This window comes from Somniosus microcephalus, chromosome 12, assembly GCF_052327205.1.
Source record: "Somniosus microcephalus isolate GS21.2 chromosome 12, FLI_Smic_1.0, whole genome shotgun sequence".
NCBI classification, from domain to species: Eukaryota; Metazoa; Chordata; class Chondrichthyes; order Squaliformes; family Somniosidae; genus Somniosus; species Somniosus microcephalus.
The window spans coordinates 6,434,646-6,459,216 of NC_140998.1; positions in this window are offsets into that span (position 1 = coordinate 6,434,646).

The following is a 24,571-nucleotide window of genomic DNA, read 5'->3' on the forward strand; positions in this document are numbered from 1 at the left end:
CCAATGCGCATAATGGCACCACTCATGCCTCCCTCGCTGACGCCCTGTCCTCACTCTAAAGCTACTCTTGCGCCTTCCTGCTTTCAGCTGGTGAGGAGGAGGTCCCTGAAGCTGCGAGTGTCAGTCCCTCGGAAGAGGAGGACGACGAGGACCAAGAGGAAGGCGGCACATCGGGGGAACCCTCATCCGCGCCAGGGGATGGCAATGGAGGGGACACGTCTTGCCTGGAGGAGAGCCAGGGGGAAGTGTTGCAGGGGGGTGTAGCTCCTGGGCCCAGTGGCGTCGAGCCACGCGGGAAGGGTCGGCCAGCACGGCTGCCTTCTCCCCAGAGGGGGGAAGTGTTGCAGGGGAGGGCAGTTGCTGGGCCCAGTGGCGTCGAGCCACGCGGGAAGGGTCGGCCAGCACGGCGGCCTTCTCCCCAGAGGGGGGAAGTGTTGCAGGGGAGGGCAGTTGCTGGGCCCAGTGGCGTCCAGCCACGCGGGAAGGGTCGGGCAGCTCCGCGGCCTTCTCGCCAGAGGGAGAGTCCAGCCTCCAGACCGGAGACGGTCCTCGCCCAGGAGGTGCGCCTCCTTGATGAAATGTCCGCGGACTCGGAGCGGCACCACACCGAGTTCATGGGGGTTGTGGGACAGTTGCCTCAGGCCATTGAGTCCCTGGCTCATAGTGTGGCCGATTTCAGGGACTCACAGGCCAGGGGTGTCGACCAACTCGCGGCAGCACAGGACGCGAGTCGAGAGTTCATGAGTGGTGCCGTGCAGACACTGGCTGGTCTGATGCGGGCACAGACCAGGGCAGTACGGGCACTCACTTCTGCCACACTCGCGGTGTCACGGACGCATCGCCAGGGCACCCGCCGCGCTGCTGCAGCACAGCGGTCTGGCCTTCACCAGATTGCTGCGCTTGCTGCAGTGCCAGCCCGGCCGACTGCCAGTGTCTCTGGCGACCAGCGAGCGCCTGGCATCAGCCAGCTTGCCCCCATTGCTGCAGCCGCCACTGCCACTCCCCCAGCAAAGCTGCGACGAGCTGCTGGAGAGACTGATGCTGCCCAGCCACAGCTGCAGCAGTCAGCAGCCGGCCCCTCCAGGGCCGGACCTCGTCTAGGCCGACCCCCAAGGGCATCTGCCGTCACCCATTGTGCCCCTCAGGAGCCTTCCCCCAGCCTTGCAACACCCGCAGGGCCCAGGTTGAGGCGGAGCAGCAGGTCGGGCAGGGGCCGGAGAAGCCTGCACAAGGACTCGCCCTCTCGACACACCAAGTAGAGTGTGTTGGCAAATGTGTTTTTATATGGGGGTGTTTGTGTTCTGTATGGGGGGGGGTTTATTTTGGTAAGGCCGAAGATGAAGGCAAATGTTTTTTTATATGGGGGTGTTTGTGTTCTGTATGGGGGGGTTTGTCTTGGTTAGGCCGAGGATGAAGGCCAATTGGATGGACAAGTTTTGTTATTCCTCCCCAGGTTGTGGGAGTGAGATATGTTTTTGACTGTTTTTTGGGGGTCTTGTCTGTTTTTCTGTTTCATGTGGGAAGGGCCCTGAGTTTGTTAAATAAAGCTTTTTATTTATTCAGCTTGTCCAGGTGTCATGTTTCAAGTGGTTGTTGCGTTAACCGGCTGAGGGCTTGCGGAGCGGCTGCATTCAGGTGCGTTCATTGCCACAAGCCATTCCCTGACAGGGGGCCTAGAAGTGCCGTTCAATAAGCCGCCGGCGGACGGCCCTTGGACCTTGTGGCTCCCTCCTGGGCTGGTACTCCTCCTCCTCCTCCTCCTCCTCCTCCTCGTCCTCCTGAGGTGGTGGTCCAACGTGAGGTGGAAGTGCCTGAGTCCTGCGGATAGCCAGGTTGTGCAGCATGCAGCAAACGACGACGAACTGGGAGACTCTATCCGGCGAATACTGTAGAGATCCGCCGGATCGATCCAGGCAGCGGAACCGTTGCTTGAGGACGCCAATCGTTTGCTCTATGATGTTCCTTGTGGCTTGATGGCTTTCGTTGTATGCCTCCTCAGCAGGGGTCCTGGGCCATGTACACAAAGGGTAGCCCTGGGCCAGGGAGCGGGGTCATGAGCCATGTACACAAAGGGTAGCCCTTGTCCCCGATAAGCCATCCCCTTGGGGGAGGCTGTGCCTGGAACATGTCAGCCACAGTAGTCTGGCGCAGGATAAATGCATCGTGGCTGCTTCCTGGAAAGCAGGCATTGACAGCTAGGATGCGCTGCCTGTGGTCACACACCAGCTGTACATTGAGGGAATGGTAGCTCTTCCGGTTGCGGTAATCCTCGGCATTGTCGATAGGTGCCCGCATAGCCACATGCGTGCAGTCAATGGCGCCCTGCACCATGGGGAAGTCGGCGATCCTGGCAAATCCGACTGCACGCTGCTCCTGCCTCTCTAGGGTCATGGGGAAGGAGATGAATTGGTGTCTCCTTGCGAAAAGGGCATCGGTGACCTGCCGGATGCAGCGATGCACGGCGAACTGGGAATTGTTCGCTATGTCCCCAGCAGCGGCTTGGAAGGAGCCGCTTGCATAAAAGTTCAGAGCCACCGTGACCTTCACTTCCACCGACAGAGACGTCCTGCACATCAGCTGTGGACGCAGATCTCTGTGAAGCAGCTGGCAGATCTCTGCAACCACCACCCTTCTGAAGCGCAGCCTCTTAACACAATGCGCGGCAGTCATGGTGAGATAGGACACCTGCTGCGGGTATTCCCTGAGTGGGTAAGGCCAACGTTGCCGACGCCTGATGGCCCCTCTGTGTCTAGGCATGGCTGCCCCTCTCACACAGCGTCTGCGAGCCCTTCGCACATAATGCTGGAACTGAGGGTTGGAACCCCATGCAGCCCCCATAATAAACTTGCATACAGTGAAATCACAATGAGTCAAATTTCCAAGCTCTGGCCAGAAGCCAAAAATACCTCTCCTATGTTGTCCCAAATCAGTAAGGTCTGTTCCTTGGTCTCTGTCCAGAAATCCAAAGCACTAAAGTCATTGCAGCAAAATGGCTGGCCTTTATAGTTCAGTCTAAGTGCCCTTTAATTAGCGCTCCCCGAGGCCCGCAGGGCCTCTGCTGCGTTCCACTTCACAGTTCTTAACAGCGCCACGCCCACATTGGGCGGGCGCCACTGAAGTTCCGGTTTGGGGCGCACAAACAGCGTTGCACGACGAAATGACGTCATAAGCTGCGCGCGCAGCTGAGCGGGCGCAAAAACTTTGCGCCGGCGATAAATGTCAACTGAAGTTGGGCGTAGGCGCAGATCGGTCTGCGCCCGTGCGCTAAGTGCCTAGCGCTCGAAATCTACCCCTCTTATGGCGCTAACGGCTGGCGAACGCAACTGAATTTCTAGGCCCCTGTGTCCAGCACTGTCTGACCCATACAGCTCCCTGTGTCCAGCACTGTCTGACCCATACAGCTCCCTGTGTCGAGCACTCTCTGACCCATACAGCTCTCTGTGTCCAACACTGTCTGACCCATACAGCTCCCTGTGTCCAGCACTGTCTGACCCATACAGCTCCCTGTGTCCAGCACTGTCTGACCCATACAACTCTCTGTGTCCAGCACTGTCTGACCTATACAGCTCTCTGTGTCCAGCACTGCCTGACCCATACAGCTCTCTGTGTCCAACACTGTCTGGCCCATACAGCTCCCTGTGTCCAGCACTCTCTGACCCATACAGCTTTCTGTGTCCAGCACTATCTGACCCATGCAGCTCTCTGTGTCCAGCACTCTCTGACCCATACAGCTCTCTGTGTCCAGCACTGTCTGACCCATACAGCTCCCTGTGTCCAGCACTCTGTGACCCATACAGCTCTCTGTGTCCAGCACTAGCTGACCCATACAGCTCTCTGTGTCCAGCACTCTCTGACCCATACAGCTCTCTGTGTCCAGCACTCTCTGACCCATACAGCTCTGTGTCCAGCACTCTCTGACCCATACAGCTCTGTGTCCAGCACTGTCTGACCCATACAGCTCTCCGTGTCCAGCACTGTCTGACCCATACAGCTCTCCGTGTACAGCACTGTCTGGCCCATACAGCTCCCTGTGTCCAGCACTCTCTGACCCATACAGCTCTCTGTGTCCAGCACTGTCTGACCCATACAGCTCTCTGTGTCCAGCACTCTCTGACCCATACAGCTCTCTGTGTCCAGCACTCTCTGACCCACACAGCTCTCTTTGTCCAGCACTGTCTGACCCATACAGCTCTCTGTGTCCAGCACTCTCTGACCCATACAGCTCTCTGTGTCCAGCACTCTCTGACCCATACAGCTCTCTTTGTCCAGCACTGTCTGACCCATACAGCTCTGTGTCCAGCACTCTCTGACCCATACAGCTCTCTGTGTCCAGCACTGTCTGACCCATACAGCTCTCTGTGTGCAGCACTCTCTGACCCATACAGCTCTGTGTGTCCAGCACTCTCTGACCCATACAGCTCCCTGTGTCCAGCACTCTCTGACCCATACAGCTCTCTTTGTCCAGCACTCTCTGACCCATACAGCTCTCTGTGTCCAGCACTCTCTGACCCATACAGCTCTCTTTGTCCAGCACTCTCTGACCCATACAGCTCTGTGTGTCCAGCACTGTCTGACCCATACAGCTCCCTGTGTCCAGCACTGTCTGACCCATACAGCTCTCTGTGTCCAGCACTGTCTGACCCATACAGCTCTGTGTGTCCAGCACTGTCTGACCCATACAGCTCCCTGTGTCCAGCACTGTCTGACCCATACAGCTCTCTGTGTCCAGCACTGTCTGACCCATACAGCTCTCTGTGTCCAGCACTGTCTGACCCATACAGCTCTCCGTGTACAGCACTGTCTGACCCATACAGCTGTCTGTGTCCAGCACTCTCTGACCCATACAGCTCTCTGTGTCCAGCACTGTCTGACCCATACAGCTCCCTGTGTCCAGCACTGTCTGACCCATACAGCTCTCTGTGTCCAGCACTGTCTGACCCATACAGCTCTCTGTGTCCAGCACTGTCTGACCCATACAGCTCCCTGTGTCCAGCACTCTCTGACCCATACAGCTCTGTGTCCAGCACTGTCTGACCCATACAGCTCTCTGTGTCCAGCACTCTCTGACCCATACAGCTCTCTGTGTCCAGCACTCTCTGACCCATACAGCTCTCTGTGTCCAGCACTGTCTGACCCATACAGCTCTGTGTCCAGCACTCTCTGACCCATACAGCTCTCTGTGTCTAGCACTCTCTGACCCATACAGCTCCCTGTGTCCAGCACTGTGTGACCCATACAGCTCTCTGTGTCCAGCACTGTCTGACCCATACAGCTCTCTGTGTCCAGCACTCTCTGACCCATACAGCTCTCTGTGTGTCCAGCACTCTCTGACCCATACAGCTCTCTGTGTCCAGCACTCTGACCCATACAGCTCCCTGTGTCCAGCACTCTCTGACCCATACAGCTCTCTGTGTCCAGCACTGTCTGACCCATACAGCTCTCTGTGTCCAGCACTCTCTGACCCATACAGCTCTCTGTGTCCAGCACTGTCTGACCCATACAGCTCTGTGTGTCCAGCACTGTCTGGCCCATACAGCTCCCTGTGTCCAGCACTGTCTGACCCATACAGCTCCCTGTGTCCAGCACTGTCTGACCCATACAGCTCTCTGTGTCCAGCACTGTCTGACCCATACAGCTCTCTGTGTCCAGCACTCTCTGACCCATACAGCTTTCTGTGTCCAGCACTATCTGACCAATACAGCTCTCTGTGTCCAGCACTGTCTGACCCATACAGCTCCCTGTGTCCAGCACTCTCTGACCCATACAGCTCTCTGTGTCCAGCACTGTGTGACCCATACAGCTCTCTGTGTCCAGCACTCTCTGACCCATACAGCTCTCTGTGTCCAGCACTCTCTGACCCATACAGCTTTCTGTGTCCAGCACTATCTGACCAATACAGCTCTCTGTGTCCAGCACTCTCTGACCCATACAGTTCTGTGTCCAGCACTGTCTGACCCATACAGCTCCCTGTGTCCAGCACTCTCTGACCCATACAGCTCTGTGTGATGAAATATGCCATTCATCAGGCACTGTATTCCCTGTGTTTAGTTTAGTTTCAGTTTCATTTCCTTACCTGTATTGTATTGTGTGTAGGGCTCCGCCCATACCGGGCCCCTACTTAAGCAAGCCCCAGCGTGTCTCACAGCAGTACAGCAGATCTCTGGATGAGAGACACTTCTCCAATGTGTATTACTTTCTGAGTTAATAAAATTGATGTGCCTCAATGAATCCGAGACTCGACGTTAACGGAGCAAAGCAAGGCTTTTATTAACTCAGAAAGTTATTCACTCAATTTTCAACGCAATGGACCAACTCTTGAAACCCTAACGTTTGGATTTGGACCCGCATGCTTCGGACGCATCGGCACGATTCGGACACTGGTTTAAGTGTATGGAATTCTTCCTGGACAATTCCGCAGCCATCACAGGCGCTACGGACGTTGAGAGTATGAAACTCGGAATCCTGCGGAATTGGGTAAGCCACCGGGTTTACCCCCTCATCCAAGACGCCGACACGTACCCGGCCGCCTGCGACATCCTAAAGGCGCATTACCAGCAGCCTACGAACGAGGTGTACGCTAGGCATCTGCTCGCTACTCGTACACAGCGACCTGGGGAATCGCTGGATGAGTTCCTAGTCACCCTGAAAACGCTTGGCAAAGACTGCAAGTGCCAAGATGTAAAAGCCGCAGTGTACACTGACGAGCTTGTTCGTGATGCCTTTATCGCAGGCCTCAGCTCCACTTACATCCGGCAGAGACTACTGGAAAAAACGGGATTGGACCTGAAACAGGCTGTGGACACAGCGCGATCCCTGGATGTGGCCCAGAGAAACTCGGACGCCTACTCTTCGGCCCGCGCCGCCCACGCCGCCACGTGTGCACCAAGGGCGCCGCCATCTTGGAAGGCATCTTCCCCGCCCGGCAGCCCGACACCGTCGCGGCCCCGCTCTCCCCCCAGAAGCCCTACGACAGCCGCGACGCGTCGGGGCCCCAACTGCTACTTCTGCGGGCAGCCAAAGCACATCAGAAACCTGTGCCCGGCGAAAGGCACCACCTGCTTTAAGTGCGGTAAGAAGGGGCACTTCGGGAAGGTGTGCAGAGGGAACCCCGCTGGAAAACCCGCCACCGCCGCGTGTGCGCCGTGGGAGCGGCCATCTTGGACGCCATCTTGCCCGACCTCGTGGGGTCCGCCATCTTGTGAGCAGACAGCGTGGACGCCATCTTGTCTCGATCAGGGCCCTACAGTGGCATCGGTCACAGTGGACCAGACCAGACCGCACCCGCTATCCAAATCAATGGTGGACATCGAGGTAAACGGGTGCGGGGTTAAATGTTTAATTGACAGTGGAAGCACGGAGAGTTTTATCCACCCTGAACTAGCACAACAACTCTCTCTAACGGTGGTCCCCGCTCGGGGCACCATCTCTATGGCTGATAAAACCCAGACATCGGCCATTATGGGTTACTGCGCCGTACAATTGTCCGTTAACGGAACTGTATACGATAATTTTAAATTACTAATCATGAAGAATCTATGTGCGAGCGTGATCTTGGGCCTGGATTTCCAGTGCCACCACCAAAGCATCACGCTCAATTACGGTGGGTCCCAGCCGCCCCTCACAGTGTGCGGTCTGGCTACCCTGAAGGTAAAGCCGCCTTCGCTATTCGTGAACCTTACTCCCAACTGCCGGCCAATAGCGACCAAAAGCAGGAGGTACAGCTGGGAGGACAGGCGGTTTATCGCGACCGAGGTAGACAGGCTCCTGAAGGAGCGCATTATCGAACGCAGCAACCGCCCGTGGCGCGCCCAAGTGGTGGTGGTGAGGGGTAGCAAGAAGAAGCGGATGGTGATAGATTATAGCCAGACGGTTAATCTATACACCCAGCTAGACGCCTACCCGCTACCCCGCATATCCGAGATGGTGAACCAAATCACCCAATACCAGGTGTTCTCCACCATCGACCTCAAGTCAGCGTACCACCAGCTCCCTATCAGACCAGAGGACCGCCCGTACACCGCCTTCGAGGCGAACGGATGCCTCTACCAATTCCTCAGAGTCCCCTTTGGGGTGACGAATGGGGTCTCGGTCTTCCAGAGGGAGATGGACCGCATGGTCGATGACCACCACTTGCAGGCAACCTTCCCCTACCTCGACAACGTCACCATCTGCGGTCACAACCAGCAGGATCACGACTCGAACCTCGAGAGGTTCCTGAAAACCGCACAAAAACTCAACCTCACTTACAACGAGGACAAGTGCGTTTTCAACACCACGCGCCTCTGCATACTAGGCAGCGTGGTGGAGAATGGGGAAATCGGACCAGACCCCGACCGGTTGCGCCCCCTACGGGAGCTCCCCCTGCCCAACACTCCCAAAGCCCTGAAAAGGTGCCTGGGGTTATTTTCTTATTATGCCCAATGGGTCCCCAACTACTCCGACAAAGCCCGCCCCCTCTTGAAAGCATCCTCTTTCTGCTCTCTGCTGAGGCCCACGCCGCCTTCAAAAGCATTAAGCGGGATATTGAGCGGGCCACACAACAGGCAGTGGACGAGAACCCTCCCTTTCAAGTGGAAAGTGATGCGTCTGACTTTGCCTTGGCGGCCACCCTCAACCAGGCGGGGCGGCCCGTAGCTTTCTTCTCGAGGACCCTCCAAGGGCCCGAGATCAGACACTCCTCCGTGGAAAAGGAGGCCCAAGCCATCGTGGAGGCAGTGCGCCACTGGCGGCACTACCTAGCCGGCAAACGCTTCACCCTACTTACCGACCAGCGGTCGGTAGCGTTTATGTTCAATAATAAACAGAGGGGGAAGATTAAAAATGATAAGATTCTTAGGTGGCGGATCGAGCTCTCCACCTTCGAGTATGACATCATTTACCGGCCAGGGGCCCTTAACGAATCCCCCGACGCCCTCTCACGAGGGATGTGTGCCAGCGCCACCGGGGATCGGCTACAGACCCTCCACAACGACCTCTGCCACCCAGGGGTCACACGGCTGTTCCACTTCATAAAGTCCCGCAACTTACCCTACTCGATTGAGGAAGTTCGGTCTCTGACCAGGAACTGCCGCACTTGCGCTGAGTGCAAGCCTCGGTTCTACCGCCCAGATAGAGCCCACTTAATCAAAGCTACACGGCCCTTTGAGCGGCTCAGCTTAGATTTCAAGGGCCCCCTCCCGTCAGTCGACCGCAATGTTTACTTCCTGAACATTGTGGACGAATACTCCCGTTTCCCATTCGCCTTCCCCTGCCCAGACATGACCAGCGCCACGGTCATTAAATGCCTCAACAGCCTGTTCTGCCTGTTCAGTATGCCGAGCTACATCCATACGGATAGGGGGGCGTCCTTCATGAGTGAAGAGCTACGCCAGTACATGCTGTCCAGGGGGATCGCCACGAGCCGTACCACCAGCTACAACCCCCGGGGTAACGGCCAGGTGGAGCGAGAGAATGGGATGGTATGGAAAGCAGTCACTCTAGCTCTAAGGACCAAGGGCCTCCCTATCTCCCGCTGGCAGGAAGTCCTCCCAGATGTGCTCCATTCGATACGGTCGCTATTGTGTACTGCCACTAATGCCACGCCTCATGAACGAATGTTTGTCTTTCCCCGGAAATCCACCTCAGGCGTATCCATGCCGTCATGGCTCTCCACCCCAGGTCCGGTATTTGTACGAAGGCATGTGAGGGGCCACAAGACGGACCCCATCGTGGAGTCAGTGCACCTACTCCACGCCAACCCCCAATGCGCGTATGTCCGGCACGCCGACGGAAGGGAGGACACCGTGTCCATAAAAGACGTCGCCCCAGCCGGTAACGACAACAACCACGACAACAACAGCAACAACGATCACAGCAATTCTTACCCACCCACTATCCTTTCACCACCCCCGGAAGAACATCGACCAACGGTGCCCCCACCAACTACCCCTTCAACAACCCTGGCGGCGCCCCTGGCAGAGACCCAGGAGGCCACCGGGGGCACCCAGCCGACACCCGCGGCACCACAACAGCTACGTCGGTCACAGAGGACTATCAAACCCCCGAACAGACTAAATCTGTAGAAGGGGTGAATGTGATGAAATATGCCATTCATCAGGCACTGTATTCCCTGTGTTTAGTTTAGTTTCAGTTTCATTTCCTTACCTGTATTGTATTGTGTGTAGGGCTCCGCCCATACCTGGCCCCTACTTAAGCAGGCCCCAGCGTGTCTCACAGGCAGTACAGCAGAACTCTGGATGAGAGACACTTCTCCACTGTGTATTACTTTCTGAGTTAATAAAAGCCTTGCTTTGCTCCGTTAACGTTGAGTCTCGGATTCATTGAGGCACATCACTCTGTGTCCAGCACTGTCTGACCCATACAGCTCTCTGTGTCCAGCACTCTCTGACCCAAACAGCTCTGTGTCCAGCACTGTCTGACCCATACAGCTCTCTGTGTCCAGCACTCTCTGACCCATACAGCTCTGTGTCCAGCACTGTCTGACCCATACAGCTCCCTGTGTCCAGCACTGTCTGGCCCATACAGCTCTGTGTATCCAGCACTGTCTGACCCATACATCTCTCTGTGTCCAGCACTCTCTGACCCATACATCTCTCTGTGTCCAGCACTCTCTGACCCATACAGCTCTGTGTCCAGCACTGTCTGACCCATACAGCTCTCTGTGTCCAGCACTCTCTGACCCATACAGCTCTCTGTGCCCAGCACTGTCTGACCCATACAGCTCTGTGTCCAGCACTGTCTGACCCATACAGCTCTCTGTGTCCAGCACTCTCTGACCCATACAGCTCTCTGTGCCCAGCACTGTCTGAACCATACAGCTCTCTGTGTCCAGCACTCTCTGACCCATACATCTCTCTGTGTCCAGCACTCTCTGACCCATACATCTCTCTGTGTCCAGCACTCTCTGACCCATACAGCTCTGTGTCCAGCACTGTCTGACCCATACAGCTCTCTGTGTCCAGCACTGTCTGACCCATACAGCTCTGTGTATCCAGCACTGTCTGACCCATACAGCTCCCTGTGTCCAGCACTGTCTGACCCATACATCTCTCTGTGTCCAGCACTCTCTGACCCATACAGCTCTGTGTCCAGCACTGTCTGACCCATACAGCTCTCTTTGTCCAGCACTGTCTGACCCATACAGCTCTGTGTCCAGCACTGTCTGACCCATACAGCTCTCTGTGTCCAGCACTGTCTGACCCATACAGCTCCCTGTGTCCAGCACTGTCTGGCCCATACAGCTCTGTGTATCCAGCACTGTCTGACCCATACAGCTCCCTGTGTCCAGCACTGTCTGACCCATACAGCTCCCTGTGTCCAGCACTCTCTGACCCATACATCTCTCTGTGTCCAGCACTCTCTGACCCATACAGCTCTGTGTCCAGCACTCTCTGACCCATACAGCTCTGTGTCCAGCACTGTCTGACCCATACAGCTCCCTGTGTCCAGCACTGTCTGACCCATACAGCTCCCTGTGTCCAGCACTGTCTGACCCATACAGCTCTCTGTGTCCAGCACTGTCTGACCCATACAGCTCTCTGTGTCCAGCACTGTCTGACCCATACAGCTCTCTGTGTCCAGCACTGTCTGACCCATACAGCTCCCTGTGTCCAGCACTGTCTGACCCATACAGCTCCCTGTGTCCAGCACTGTCTGACCCATACAGCTCTCTGTGTCCAGCACTGTCTGACCCATACAGCTCTCTGTGTCCAGCACTGTCTGACCCATACAGCTCTCTGTGTCCAGCACTGTCTGACCCATACAGCTCCCTGTGTCCAGCACTGTCTGACCCATACAGCTCTCTGTGTCCAGCACTGTCTGACCCATACAGCTCTCTGTGTCCAGCACTGTCTGACCCACACAGCTCCCTGTGTCCAGCACTGTCTGACCCATACAGCTCCCTGTGTCCAGCACTGTCTGACCCATACAGCTCTCTGTGTCCAGCACTGTCTGACCCATACAGCTCTCTGTGTCCAGCACTGTCTGACCCATACAGCTCTCTGTGTGTCCAGCACTGTCTGACCCACACAGCTCTCTGTGTGTCCAGCACTGTCTGACCCATACAGCTCTCTGTGTCCAGCACTGTCTGACCCATACAGCTCTCTGTGTGTCCAGCACTGTCTGACCCACACAGCTCTCTGTGTGTCCAGCACTGTCTGACCCACACAGCTCTCTGTGTCCAGCACTGTCTGACCCACACAGCTCTCTGTGTGTCCAGCACTGTCTGACCCATACAGCTCTCTGTGTGTCCAGCACTGTCTGACCCATACAGCTCTCTGTGTGTCCAGCACTGTCTGACCCATACAGCTCTCTGTGTGTCCAGCACTGTCTGACCCATACAGCTCTCTGTGTGTCCAGCACTGTCTGACCCATACAGCTCTCTGTGTGTCCAGCACTCTCTGACCCATACAGCTCTCTGTGTCCGGCACTCACTGACCCATACAGCTCTCTGTGTGTCCAGCACTGTCTGACCCACACAGCTCTCTGTGTGTCCAGCACTGTCTGACCCATACAGCTCTCTGTGTGTCCAGCACTGTCTGACCCATACAGCTCTCTGTGTCCAGCACTGTCTGACCCACACAGCTCTCTGTGTGTCCAGCACTGTCTGACCCACACAGCTCTCTGTGTGTCCAGCACTGTCTGACCCATACAGCTCTCTGTGTGTCCAGCACTGTCTGACCCACACAGCTCTCTGTGTGTCCAGCACTGTCTGACCCATACAGCTCTCTGTGTCCAGCACTGTCTGACCCACACAGCTCTCTGTGTGTCCAGCACTGTCTGACCCACACAGCTCTCTGTGTGTCCAGCACTGTCTGACCCATACAGCTCTCTGTGTGTCCAGCACTGTCTGACCCATACAGCTCTCTGTGTGTCCAGCACTGTCTGACCCATACAGCTCTCTGTGTCCAGCACTATCTGACCCATACAGCTCTCTGTGTCCAGCACTGTCTGACCCATACAGCTCCCTGTGTCCAGCACTGTCTGACCCACACAGCTCTCTGTGTCCAGCACTGTCTGACCCATACAGCTCTCTGTGTGTCCAGCACTGTCTGACCCACACAGCTCTCTGTGTGTCCAGCACTGTCTGACCCATACAGCTCCCTGTGTCCAGCACTGTCTGACCCACACAGCTCTCTGTGTGTCCAGCACTGTCTGACCCACACAGCTCTCTGTGTGTCCAGCACTGTCTGACCCATACAGCTCTCTGTGTACAGTAGAGTGCAGTCTTTGTTTGTGTGTGTAGAACTAGGGGTCATTGTCTCAGGATAAGGATTTTTTAGGATTGAGATGAGGAGAAATGTTTTCACTCAGAGGGTGGTGAATCTTTGAAATACCCTAACCAGGGGGCTATGGATGCCCAGTCATTGAGTATATTCAAGGCTGAGAGCGATAGATTTTTGGACACCAAGTGAATCGAGGGATATGGGAAATAACAACAGAAAATGCTGGAAAAACTCAGCAGGTCAGGCAACATCCGTGGAGAGAAATTTGAGTTGACGTTTCGGGTTGAACCCTTCTTCAAAACTGGAAAGAAAAGAAACTGGATCGAAGGCAGGGCTGCGATCGGACAAAAGAATAAAAGAAACAAAAGAAGTAAAAGAGATTAGAAGCCAGACGAGATGGTAATAGGCTGGGATTAGGTGTGAAGTGTACTGGCAGGGCAAGAGATAGCTGCCAGGTGTGAGAGAGAAACAAAAGGAAAGGGGGGGGGGGGAAAGGAGTGGAAAAATTACAAGAGAAAATGAAATGGGGGCCGAGCTTATGATCTGAAATTGTTGAACTCGATATTGAGTCCGGAAGGCTGTAGAGTGCCTAATCGGAAGATGAGGTGCTGTTCCTCGAGTTTACGTTGAGCTTCCGTGGAACAATGCAAGAGCCCGAGTACGGTGAGGTCTGAGTGGGAATGGGACGGAGAATTAAAATGACAGGCGACCGTAAGCTCGGGGTCACCCTTACGGACTGAATGGAGGTGTTCCGCAAAGCGGTCACCCAATCTGCGTTTGGTCTCCCCAATGTAGAGGAGACCGCATCGTGAGCAGCGAATACAGTATACTAGATTGCAAGAAGTACAAGTAAATCGCTGTTTCACCTGGAAGGGGTGTTTGGGCCCCCTAATCTCTTTTACTTCTTTTGTTTCTTTTATTCTTTTGTCCGATCGCAGCCCTGCCTTCGATCTAGTTTCTTTTCTTTCCAGTTTTGAAGAAGGGTTCGACCCGAAACGTCAACTCAAATTTCTCTCCACGGATGTTGCCTGACCTGCTGAGTTTTTCCAGCATTTTCTGTTGTTATTTCGGATTTCCAACATCTGCAGTATTTTGCTATCGTACGAGGGATATGGGGATCGGGTGGGATAGTGAAGTTGATGTAAAAGTTCAGCCATGAACATTGAATGGTGGATCAGGCTCGAGGGGCCATATGGCCCACTTCTGCGTCTAATTCTTATGTTCCTACACAGTTTGTGTCTGAGTTTCCACTGTGTGTGTGTGAGAGTGTCTGTGAGCGTGGGTGTGTGTGAGGTTACTCTGTGTACAGTGTGTGTGAGAGTGTCTGTGAGTGTGAGTGTGTGTGAGGTTACTCTGTGTACAGTGTGTGTGTGAGAGTGTCTCAGTGCGAGTGTGTGTGAGGTTACTCTGTGTAGTGTGTGTGTGTGAGAGTGTCTGTGAGTGTGAGTGTGTGTGAGGTTACTCTGTGTACAGTGTGTGTGAGAGTGTCTGTGAGTGCGAGTGTGTGTGAGGTTACTCTGTGTACAGTGTGTGTGTGAAAGTGTCTGTGAGTGTGAGTGTGTGTGAGGTTACTCTGTGTACAGTGTGTGTGTGAGAGTGTCTGTGAGTGCGAGTGTGTGTGAGGTTACTCTGTGTACAGTGTGTGTGTGAGAGTGTCTGTGAGTGTGAGTGTGTGTGAGGTTACTCTGTGTACAGTGTGTGTGAGAGTGTCTGTGAGTGTGGGTGTGTGTGAGGTTACTCTGTGTACAGTGTGTGTGAGAGTGTCTGTGAGTGTGAGTGTGTGTGAGGTTACTCTGTGTACAGTGTGTGTGAGTGTCTGTGAGTGTGAGTGTGTGTGAGGTTACTCTGTGCACAGTGTGTGTGTGAGAGTGTCTGTGAGTGTGAGTGTGTGTGAGGTTACTCTGTGTACAGTGTGTGTGAGAGTGTCTGTGAGTGTGAGTGTGTGTGAGGTTACTCTGTGTACAGTGTGTGTGTGAGAGTGTCTGTGAGTGCAAGTGTGTGTGAGGTTACTCTGTGTACAGTGTGTGTGAGAGTGTCTGTGAGTGCGAGTGTGTGTGAGGTTACTCTGTGTACAGTGTGTGTGTGAGAGTGTCTGTGAGTGTGAGTGTGTGTGAGGTTACTCTGTGTACAGTGTGTGTGAGAGTGTCTGTGAGTGTGAGTGTGTGTGAGGTTACTCTGTGTACAGTGTGTGTGAGAGTGTCTGTGAGTGTGAGTGTGTGTGAGGTTACTCTGTGTACAGTGTGTGTGAGAGTGTCTGTGAATGTGAGTGTGTGTGAGGTTACTCTGTGTACAGTGTGTGTGTGACCGTGTCTGTGAGTGTGAGTGTGTGTGAGGTTACTCTGTGTACAGTGTGTGTGAGAGTGTCTGTGAGTGTGAGTGTGTGTGAGGTTACTCTGTGTACAGTGTGTGTGTGAGAGTGTCTCAGTGCGAGTGTGTGTGAGGTTACTCTGTGTACAGTGTGTGTGAGAGTGTCTGTGAGTGCGAGTGTGTGTGAGGTTACTCTGTGTACAGTGTGTGTGAGAGTGTCTGTGAGTGCGAGTGTGTGTGAGGTTACTCTGTGTACAGTGTGTGTGAGAGTGTCTGTGAGTGCGAGTGTGTGTGAGGTTACTCTGTGTACAGTGTGTGTGAGAGTGTCTGTGAGTGTGAGTGTGTGTGAGGTTACTCTGTGCACAGTGTGTGTGTGAGAGAGTGTCTGTGAGTGTGAGTGTGTGTGAGGTTACTCTGTGTACAGTGTGTGTGAGAGTGTCTGTGAGTGTGAGTGTGTGTGAGGTTACTCTGTGTACTGTGTGTATGTGAGAGTGTCTGTGAGTGCGAGTGTGTGTGAGGTTACTCTGTGTACAGTGTGTGTGAGAGTGTCTGTGAGTGCGAGTGTGTGTGAGGTTACTCTGTGTACAGTGTGTGTGTGAGAGTGTCTGTGAGTGCGAGTGTGTGTGAGGTTACTCTGTGTACAGTGTGTGTGTGAGAGTGTCTCAGTGCGAGTGTGTGTGAGGTTACACAGTGTAAAGTGCGTGCGCAGGAAGTTACGCAGTGTAGTGTGTGTGACTCGGCGTGAGGTGGCAATAACTAATGCTAAGGTTTGTCTATGGGCACAGAGAATGATGCCGTGAGGCACCGAATATGAGGCCAGCACAACATTCACTCGCCCTCAGATTATTATTTCAGTAATGACTTTCCAAAGTTAAAAGCCAAGTTGCCGTTTACGCCTGTGGTTTTTCCTACACCATTATAAGATAATAAACTACATTCGAAGAAAAATAAATGTTGAAGCGTATCAGCTCGATGTAAACCTGTGAGCCACACTGCATGAATTTGCCTTCCTGAGCTCTATGTTTCCGTTACAGATTGAAACCTCACCACAAAAATTTCAATTGTACTCCATCTGCAACACAGAAAGCCTGGTAACTCCTGGCTTAATGCTTAATACAAAGGATGGTCAGAGACCAGCAGCCAAGGTGAGTGAGTCAGCAGCCAGTGTGAGCAAGACAGCAGCCAGTGAGAGTGAAACCAGCAGCCAGTGTGAGCGAGACAGCAGCCAGTGTGAGTGAGACAGCAGCCAGTGTGAGCGAGACAGCAGCCAGTGTAGCGAGTTCAGCAGCCAATGTGAGCGAGACCAGTAGCCAGTTTGAGTGAGACCAGCAGCCAGTGTGAGCAAGACAGCAACCAGTGTGAGTGAGACCAGCAGCCAGTGTGGGCAAGACAGCAGCCAGTGTGAGACCAGCAGCCAGTGTGAGCGAGACCAGCAGCCAGTGTGAGCGAGACCAGCAGCCAGTGGGAGCGAGACCAGCAGCCAGTGGGAGCGAGACCAGCAGCCAGTGGGAGCGAGACCAGCAGCCAGTGGGAGCGAGACCAGCAGCCAGTGGGAGCGAGACCAGCAGCCAGTGGGAGCAAGACCAGCAGCCAGTGTGAGCGAGACCAGCAGCCAGTGTGAGTGAGACCAGCAGCCAGTGGGAGCGAGACCAGCAGCCAGTGGGAGCGAGACCAGCAGCCAGTGGGAGCGAGACCAGCAGCCAATGGGAGCGAGACCAGCAGCCAGTGTGAGCGAGACCAGCAGCCAGTGGGAGCGAGACCAGCAGCCGGTGTGAGCGAGACCAGCAGCCAGTGTGAGCGAGAGCAGCAGCCAGTGGGAGCGAGACCAGCAGCCAGTGGAGCGAGACCAGCAGCCAGTGGGAGCGAGACCAGCAGCCAGTGTGAGCGAGACCAGCAGCCAGTGGGAGCAAGACCAGCAGCCAGTGGGAGCGAGACCAGCAGCCAGTGGGAGCGAGACCAGCAGCCAGTGGGAGCGAGACCAGCAGTCAGTGGGAGCGAGACCAGCAGCCAGTGGGAGCGAGACCAGCAGCCAGTGTGAGCGAGACCAGCAGCCAGTGTGAGCGAGACCAGCAGCCAGTGGGAGCGAGACCAGCGGCCAGTGGGAGCGAGACCAGCAGCCAGTGGGAGCGAGACCAGCAGCCAGTGGGAGCGAGACCAGCAGCCAGTGGGAGCGAGACCAGCAGCCAGTGGGAGCGAGACCAGCAGCCAGTGTGAGCGAGACCAGCAGCCAGTGTGAGCGAGACCAGCAGCCAGTGGGAGCGAGACCAGCAGCCAGTGTGAGGGAGACCAGCAGCCAGTGGGATCGAGACCAGCAGTCAGTGGGAGCGAGACCAGCAGCCAGTGTGAGGGAGACCAGCAGCCAGTGTGAGCGAGACCAGCAGCCAGTGGGAGCGAGACCAGCAGCCAGTGGGAGTGAAGCTGAGATTGGGAATTTGCGAATGTCACTCCATTATTTACAAAGGGTGGGAGAAAGAAACCAAGGGCCAGATTTTCAGTGTGCCGTGAGGAGGGCTTTCAGGCGTGCGGGGAGCAATAATCCCGAATTCGGGGGTCCTGACACCATCCCGCCCAAAACCTGGCTCCACGTAAGTTTCAAGGGGGGCGGGCCCCGCACTGGGACCCGCCGACCCGAGGCGGGAAGGGATTCGTGCCAATTAACTGCCTGTTAACAGGCAGTTTTTAGCCTAATCCCTATTTTGAGGGGTGTCATGTGGGATTCCCGACGGCTCCAAACCACGCCAGGTTAGAGCAGGCGGGCCGTCGGGTTGAAGGACTTGGAGGGGTCGCGATGTCGGTGTTCAGGTGAGTGATGGGTGCATGAGTACAAAGGTAAGTGTGTTTGGTGTGTCTAAAATGTGTAAAGAAGTTTAAATTACCTGTACTTACCTTTACAGCCTTTCTTCTTCTAGGTTTCGGGAGTCCGTCACTCAGCTGGCACTGAAAGCAAAATGGCTGCGATCTGTCAAAAGTGACAGCCTTCAGCTTTGAGTGTCGGTGAGAGTTCTAACTGAGTCTGTGTAGAAGGACTCAGGTTAGAACTCAGACTGTCAGTGTTTGACAGCTCCAAACAGCTGTGAAACACTGATATTTCATCTGTCAAAAACTCTTGACAGATGAAATTTCAGTCTGTGACGTCACCTGTTGCCGGGTGGCCCTTAATTGGCCTGCTGAGCGGGCTTAACAAGGTCAATCAAGGGAAAATCGTGTTGATTGGCCGGATGTCGATGGAGGCGGGACTAAAACCTGAACGTTGTAGTCCCGCCTCCTTCCCGACAGCTTAATGAAAATCCAGCCCCAAGTAACTACAGCTCTGTCAGTTCAATGTCAGCTGTGGGGAAGCTGCTGGAATCTGTCATTAGGGACAGTGACTGAGCTCTTGAACAGATATGAGCTGATCTGAGAGAGCCAGCAGGGCTTTGTTAAGGGTAAGTCATGTCTGACTAATCTAGCTAAATTTTTTGAGGAGGTCACGAACATGGTGGATCGGGGAGTGTCCATGGATATTGTCTATATGGACTTCCAGAAGACATTCAATAATCATAGAATGGTTACAGCACAGAAGGAGACCATTTGGCCCGTCGAGCCCGTGCCGGCTCTCTTCAAGAGCACTTCAGCTAGTCTCACTCCCCCGCCCTTTCCCTGTAGTTTTGCAATTTATTTTCCTTCAGGTACTTATCCAATTCCCTTTTGAAAGCCATGATTGAATCTGCCTCCACCACCCTTTCAGGCAGTGCATTCCAGATCATAACCACTCGCTGCGTAAAAAAGTTTTTTCTTACGTCACCTTTGGTTCTTCTGCCAATCACCTTAAATCTGTGTCCTCTGGTTCTCGACCCTTCCGCCAATGGGAACAGTTTCTCTCTATCTACTCTGTCTAGACCCCTCATGATTTTGAACACCTCTATCAAATCTCCTCTCAACCTTCTCTGCTCTAAGGAGAACAACCCTTTGGTTCCACACAAGAGATTTAAAAAAAACAATTATTTTTATTCATTGATGGGATGTGGGCGTCGCTGGCTAGGCCTGCATTTAGTGCCCATCCCTAATTGCCCTTGAGAAGATGGTGGTGAGCCGCCTTCTTGAACCGCTGCAGTCCATATGGTGTAGGTACACCCACAATGCTGTTAGGAAGGGAGTTCCAGGATTTTGGCCCAGCGACAGTGAAGGAACGGCGATACAGGTCCAAGTCAGGATGGTGTGTGGCTTGGAGGGGAACTTGTAGGTGGTGATGTTCCCATGCGTCTGCTGATCTTGTCCTTCTAAGTGGTAGAGGTCGCGGGTTTGGAAGGTGCTGTTGAAGGAGCTTTGGCGAGTTGCTGCAGTGCATCTTGTAGATGGTACACACTGCAGCCACGGTATGCCGGTGGTGGAGGGAGTGAATGTTGAAGGTGGTGGATGGAGTGCCAATCAAGCGGGCTGCTTTATCCTGAATGGTGTCGAGCTTCTTGAGTGTTGTTGGAGCTGCATTCATCCAGGCAAGTGGAGAGTATTCCATCACACTCCTGACTTGTGCCTTGTAGATGGTGGAAAGGCTTTGGGGAGTCAGGAGGTGAGACACTCGCCGCAGAATTCCCAGCAAACATGAGAGGGCACGGAATTAGAGGCCTTGGGAGGTAGTTGGGAATTGTTTGGGATGTCGGAGAGAGAGGGTTCATTGCAGAGTCACCAGTATAACAGGTCTTAGAGGGTTAAATTATGAGGGCAGGTTGCATAAAGCTGGCTTGCATTCCCTTGAGTTTAGAAGGTTCAAGGGTGATCTGATCGAGGTGCTTAAAATGTTAAAAGGATTTGATTGGGTAGAGAGAAGCTATTTTCTCTGGCGGGAGAATACAGAGCAAGGGGACACAATCTTCAAATTAGAGCCAGGCTGTTCAGGGCTGATGTCAGGAAGCACTGCTCCACACAAAGGGTGGTGGGAATCTGGAACTCTCCCCCCCAAAAGGCTGTGGACGCTGGGGGTCCACTGAATCTTTTAAGACTGAGATCGATAGATGTTTGTTGGGTCAGGGTATCGAGGGATCTGGAGCTAAGGCGGGTAAAATAGAACTGAGGTACAGATCAGCCATGATCTAACTGAACGGGGGAGCAGGCCAAGGGACTGAATGGCCTCCTCCTGTTTCTATAGAACAGAAGTGCTCGCCAATTGTGCATCCGGGAACATTCTGCCATCACCTTATGTGCAATATTATACCAGAGCGCTTGAGAATGGTCTCTGGGAAATGCATGGTGGCCATGCTAATAGGGAGGAAGCCAGGAGAGGGAGAAATGCTGCTTTTCTCCCTCCTCTCAAGGTGTTGACTCACACCAGTTCACAGTCCCACAGGTGCCAGACCCTCTCTGCTAAATCGTTCTTCATGTGTGAATCCAGAGCGTGAACTATCGGGAGGCTGCTTGACTGTGACCAGCATCACAGCGAAGCCTGATCCTCGTTCTCATCCTGATGTCCGTACACACACTTTCCAGCATCGGTCACTGGACAGTGATCAGGAGCAGGAACCCTGGCTGATTCCCCCTCTCTTTAACCCAGGGGTCACTGAGCAGTGATCAGGAGCAGGAACCCTGGCTGATCCCCTCTCTCTCTAACCCAGGGGGTCACTGGGCAGTGATCAGGAGCAGGAACCCTGGCTGATTCCCCCTCTCTTTAACCCAGGGGTCACTGAGCAGTGATCAGGAGCAGGAACCCTGGCTGATTCCCCCTCTCTCTAACCCAGGGGGTCACTGGACAGTGATCAGGAGCAGGAACCCTGGCTGATTCCCCCTCTCTTTAACCCAGGGGTCACTGGACAGCGATCAGGAGCAGGAACCCTGGCTGATTCCCCCTCTCTCTAACCCAGGGGGTCACTGGACAGTGATCAGGAGCAGGAACCCTGGCTGATTCCCCCTCTCTTTAACCCAGGGGTCACTGGGCAGTGATCAGGAGCAGGAACCCTGGCTGATTTCCCCTCTCTCTAACCCAGGGCTCACTGGACAGTGATCAGGAGCAGGAACCCTGGCTGATTCCCCCTCTCTTTAACCCAGGGGTCACTGAGCAGTGATCAGGAGCAGGAACCCTGGCTGATTCCCCCTCTCTTTAACCCAGGGGTCACTGAGCAGTGATCAGGAGCAGGAACCCTGGCTGATTCCCCCTCTCTTTAACCCAGGGGTCACTGGACAGCGATCAGGAGCAGGAACCCTGGCTGATTCCCCCTCTCTCTAACCCAGGGGGTCACTGGACAGTGATCAGGAGGAGGAACCCTGGCTGATTCCCCCTCTCTTTAACCCAGGGGTCACTGAGCAGTGATCAGGAGCAGGAACCCTGGCTGATTCCCCCTCTCTTTAACCCAGGGGTCACTGGACAGCGATCAGGAGCAGGAACCCTGGCTGATTCCCCCTCTCTCTAACCCAGGGGGTCACTGGGCAGTGATCAGGAGCAGGAACCCTGGCTGATTTCCCCTCTCTCTAACCCAGGGGTCACTGGACTGAGATCAGGAGCAGGAACCCTGGCTGATTCCCCCTCTCTCTAACCCCGGGATCACTGGGCAGTGATCAGGAACAGGAACCCTGGCTGATTTCCCCTTTCTCTAACCCGGGGTCACTGGGCAGTGATCAGGAGCAGGAACCCTGGCTGATTTCCCCTCTCTCTAACCCAGGGGTCACTGGACAGTGATCGGGAGCAGGAACCCTGGCTGATTTCCCCTCTCTCTAACCCAGGGTTCACTGGGCAGTGATCAGGAGCAGGAACCCTGGCTGATTTCCCCTCCCTCTAACCCGGGGTCACTGGGCAGTGATCAGGAGCACGAACCCTGGCTGATTTCCCCTCTCTCTAACCCGGGGTCACTGGACAGTGATCAGGAGCAGGAACCCTGGCTGATTTCCCCTCTCTCTAACCCAGGGGTCACTGGACAGTGATCAGGAGCAGGAACCCTGGCTGATTTCCCCTCTCTCTAACCTAGGGGTCACTGGACAGTGATCAGGAGCAGGAGCCCTGGCTGATTTCCCCTCTCTCTCTAACCCGGGGTCACTGGACAGTGATCAGGAGCAGGAACCCTGGCTGATTTCCCCTCTCTCTAACCCAGGGGTCACTGGGCAGTGATCAGGAGCAGGAACCCTGGCTGATTTCCCCTCTCTCTAACCCAGGGGTCACTGAACAGCAATCAGGAGCAGGAACCCAGGCTGATTTCCTCTCTCTCTCTAACCCAGGGGTCACCGGGCAGTGATCAGGAGCAGGAACCCTGGCTGATTTCCCCTCTCTCTATAACCCAGGGTTCACTGGGCAGTGATCAGGAGCAGGAACCCTGGCTGATTTCCCTTCCTACTAACCCAGGCTCACTGGACACTGATCAGGAGCAGAAACCCTGGCTGATTTCCCCTCTCTCTAACCCACGGGTCACTGGGCAGTGATCAGGAGCAGGAACCCTGGCTGATTTCCCCTCTCTCTAACCGAGGGATCACTGGACAGTGATCAGGAGCAGGAACCCTGGCTGATTTCCCACTCTCTCTAACCCGGGGTCACTGGACAGTGATCAGGAGCAGGAACCCTGGCTGATTTCCCCCTCGCTCTAACCCAGGGGTCACTGGGCAGTGATCAGGAGCAGGAACCCTGGCTGATTTCCCCCTCTCTCTAACCCGGGGTCACTGGACAGTGATCAGGAGCAGGAACCCTGGCTGATTTCCCACTCACTCTAACCCAGGGATCACTGGACAGTGATCAAGAGCAGGAACCCTGGCTGATTTCCCCTCTCTCTAACCCAGGGGTCATTGGACAGTGATCAGGAGCACGAACCCTGGCTGATTTCCCCTCTCTCTAACCCAGGGGTCACTGGACAGTGATCAGGAGCAGGAACCCTGGCTGATTTCCCCATCTCTCTAACCCGGGGTCACTGGACAGTGATCAGGAGCAGGAAGCCTGGCTGATTTCCCCCTCACTCTAACCCAGGGGTCACTGGGCAGTGATCAGGAGCAGGAACCCTGGCTGATTTCCCTTCTCTCTAACCCGGGGTCACTGGACAGTGGTCAGGAGCAGGAACCCTGGCTGATTTCCCCCTCTCTCTAACCCGGGGTCACTGGACAGTGATCAGGAGCAGGAACCCTGGCTGATTTCCCCCTCATTCTAACCCAGGGATCACTGGACAGTGATCAGGACCAGGAACCCTGGCTGATTTCCCCTCTCTCTAACCCAGGGGTCATTGGACAGTGATCAGGAGCACGAACCCTGGCTGATTTCCCCTCTCTCTAACCCAGGGGTCACTGGACAGTGATCAGGAGCAGGAACCCTGGCTGATTTCCCCCTCACACTAACCCAGGGGTCACTGGGCAGTGATCAGGAGCTGGAACCCTGGCTGATTTCCCCCTCTCTCTAACCCGGGGTCACTGGACAGTGATCAGGAGCTGGAACCCTGGCTGATTTCCCCCTCTCTCTAACCCAGGGGTCACTGGGCAGTGATCAGGAGCAGGAACCCTGGCTGATTTCCCACTCACTCTAACCCAGGGATCACTGGACAGTGATCAAGAGCAGGAACCCTGGCTGATTTCCCCTCTCTCTAACCCAGGGGTCATTGGACAGTGATCAGGAGCACGAACCCTGGCTGATTTCCCCTCTCTCTAACCCAGGGGTCACTGGACAGTGATCAGGAGCAGGAACCCTGGCTGATTTCCCCATCTCTCTAACCCGGGGTCACTGGACAGTGATCAGGAGCAGGAAGCCTGGCTGATTTCCCCCTCACTCTAACCCAGGGGTCACTGGGCAGTGATCAGGAGCAGGAACCCTGGCTGATTTCCCTTCTCTCTAACCCGGGGTCACTGGACAGTGGTCAGGAGCAGGAACCCTGGCTGATTTCCCCCTCTCTCTAACCCGGGGTCACTGGACAGTGATCAGGAGCAGGAACCCTGGCTGATTTCCCCCTCATTCTAACCCAGGGATCACTGGACAGTGATCAGGACCAGGAACCCTGGCTGATTTCCCCTCTCTCTAACCCAGGGGTCATTGGACAGTGATCAGGAGCACGAACCCTGGCTGATTTCCCCTCTCTCTAACCCAGGGGTCACTGGACAGTGATCAGGAG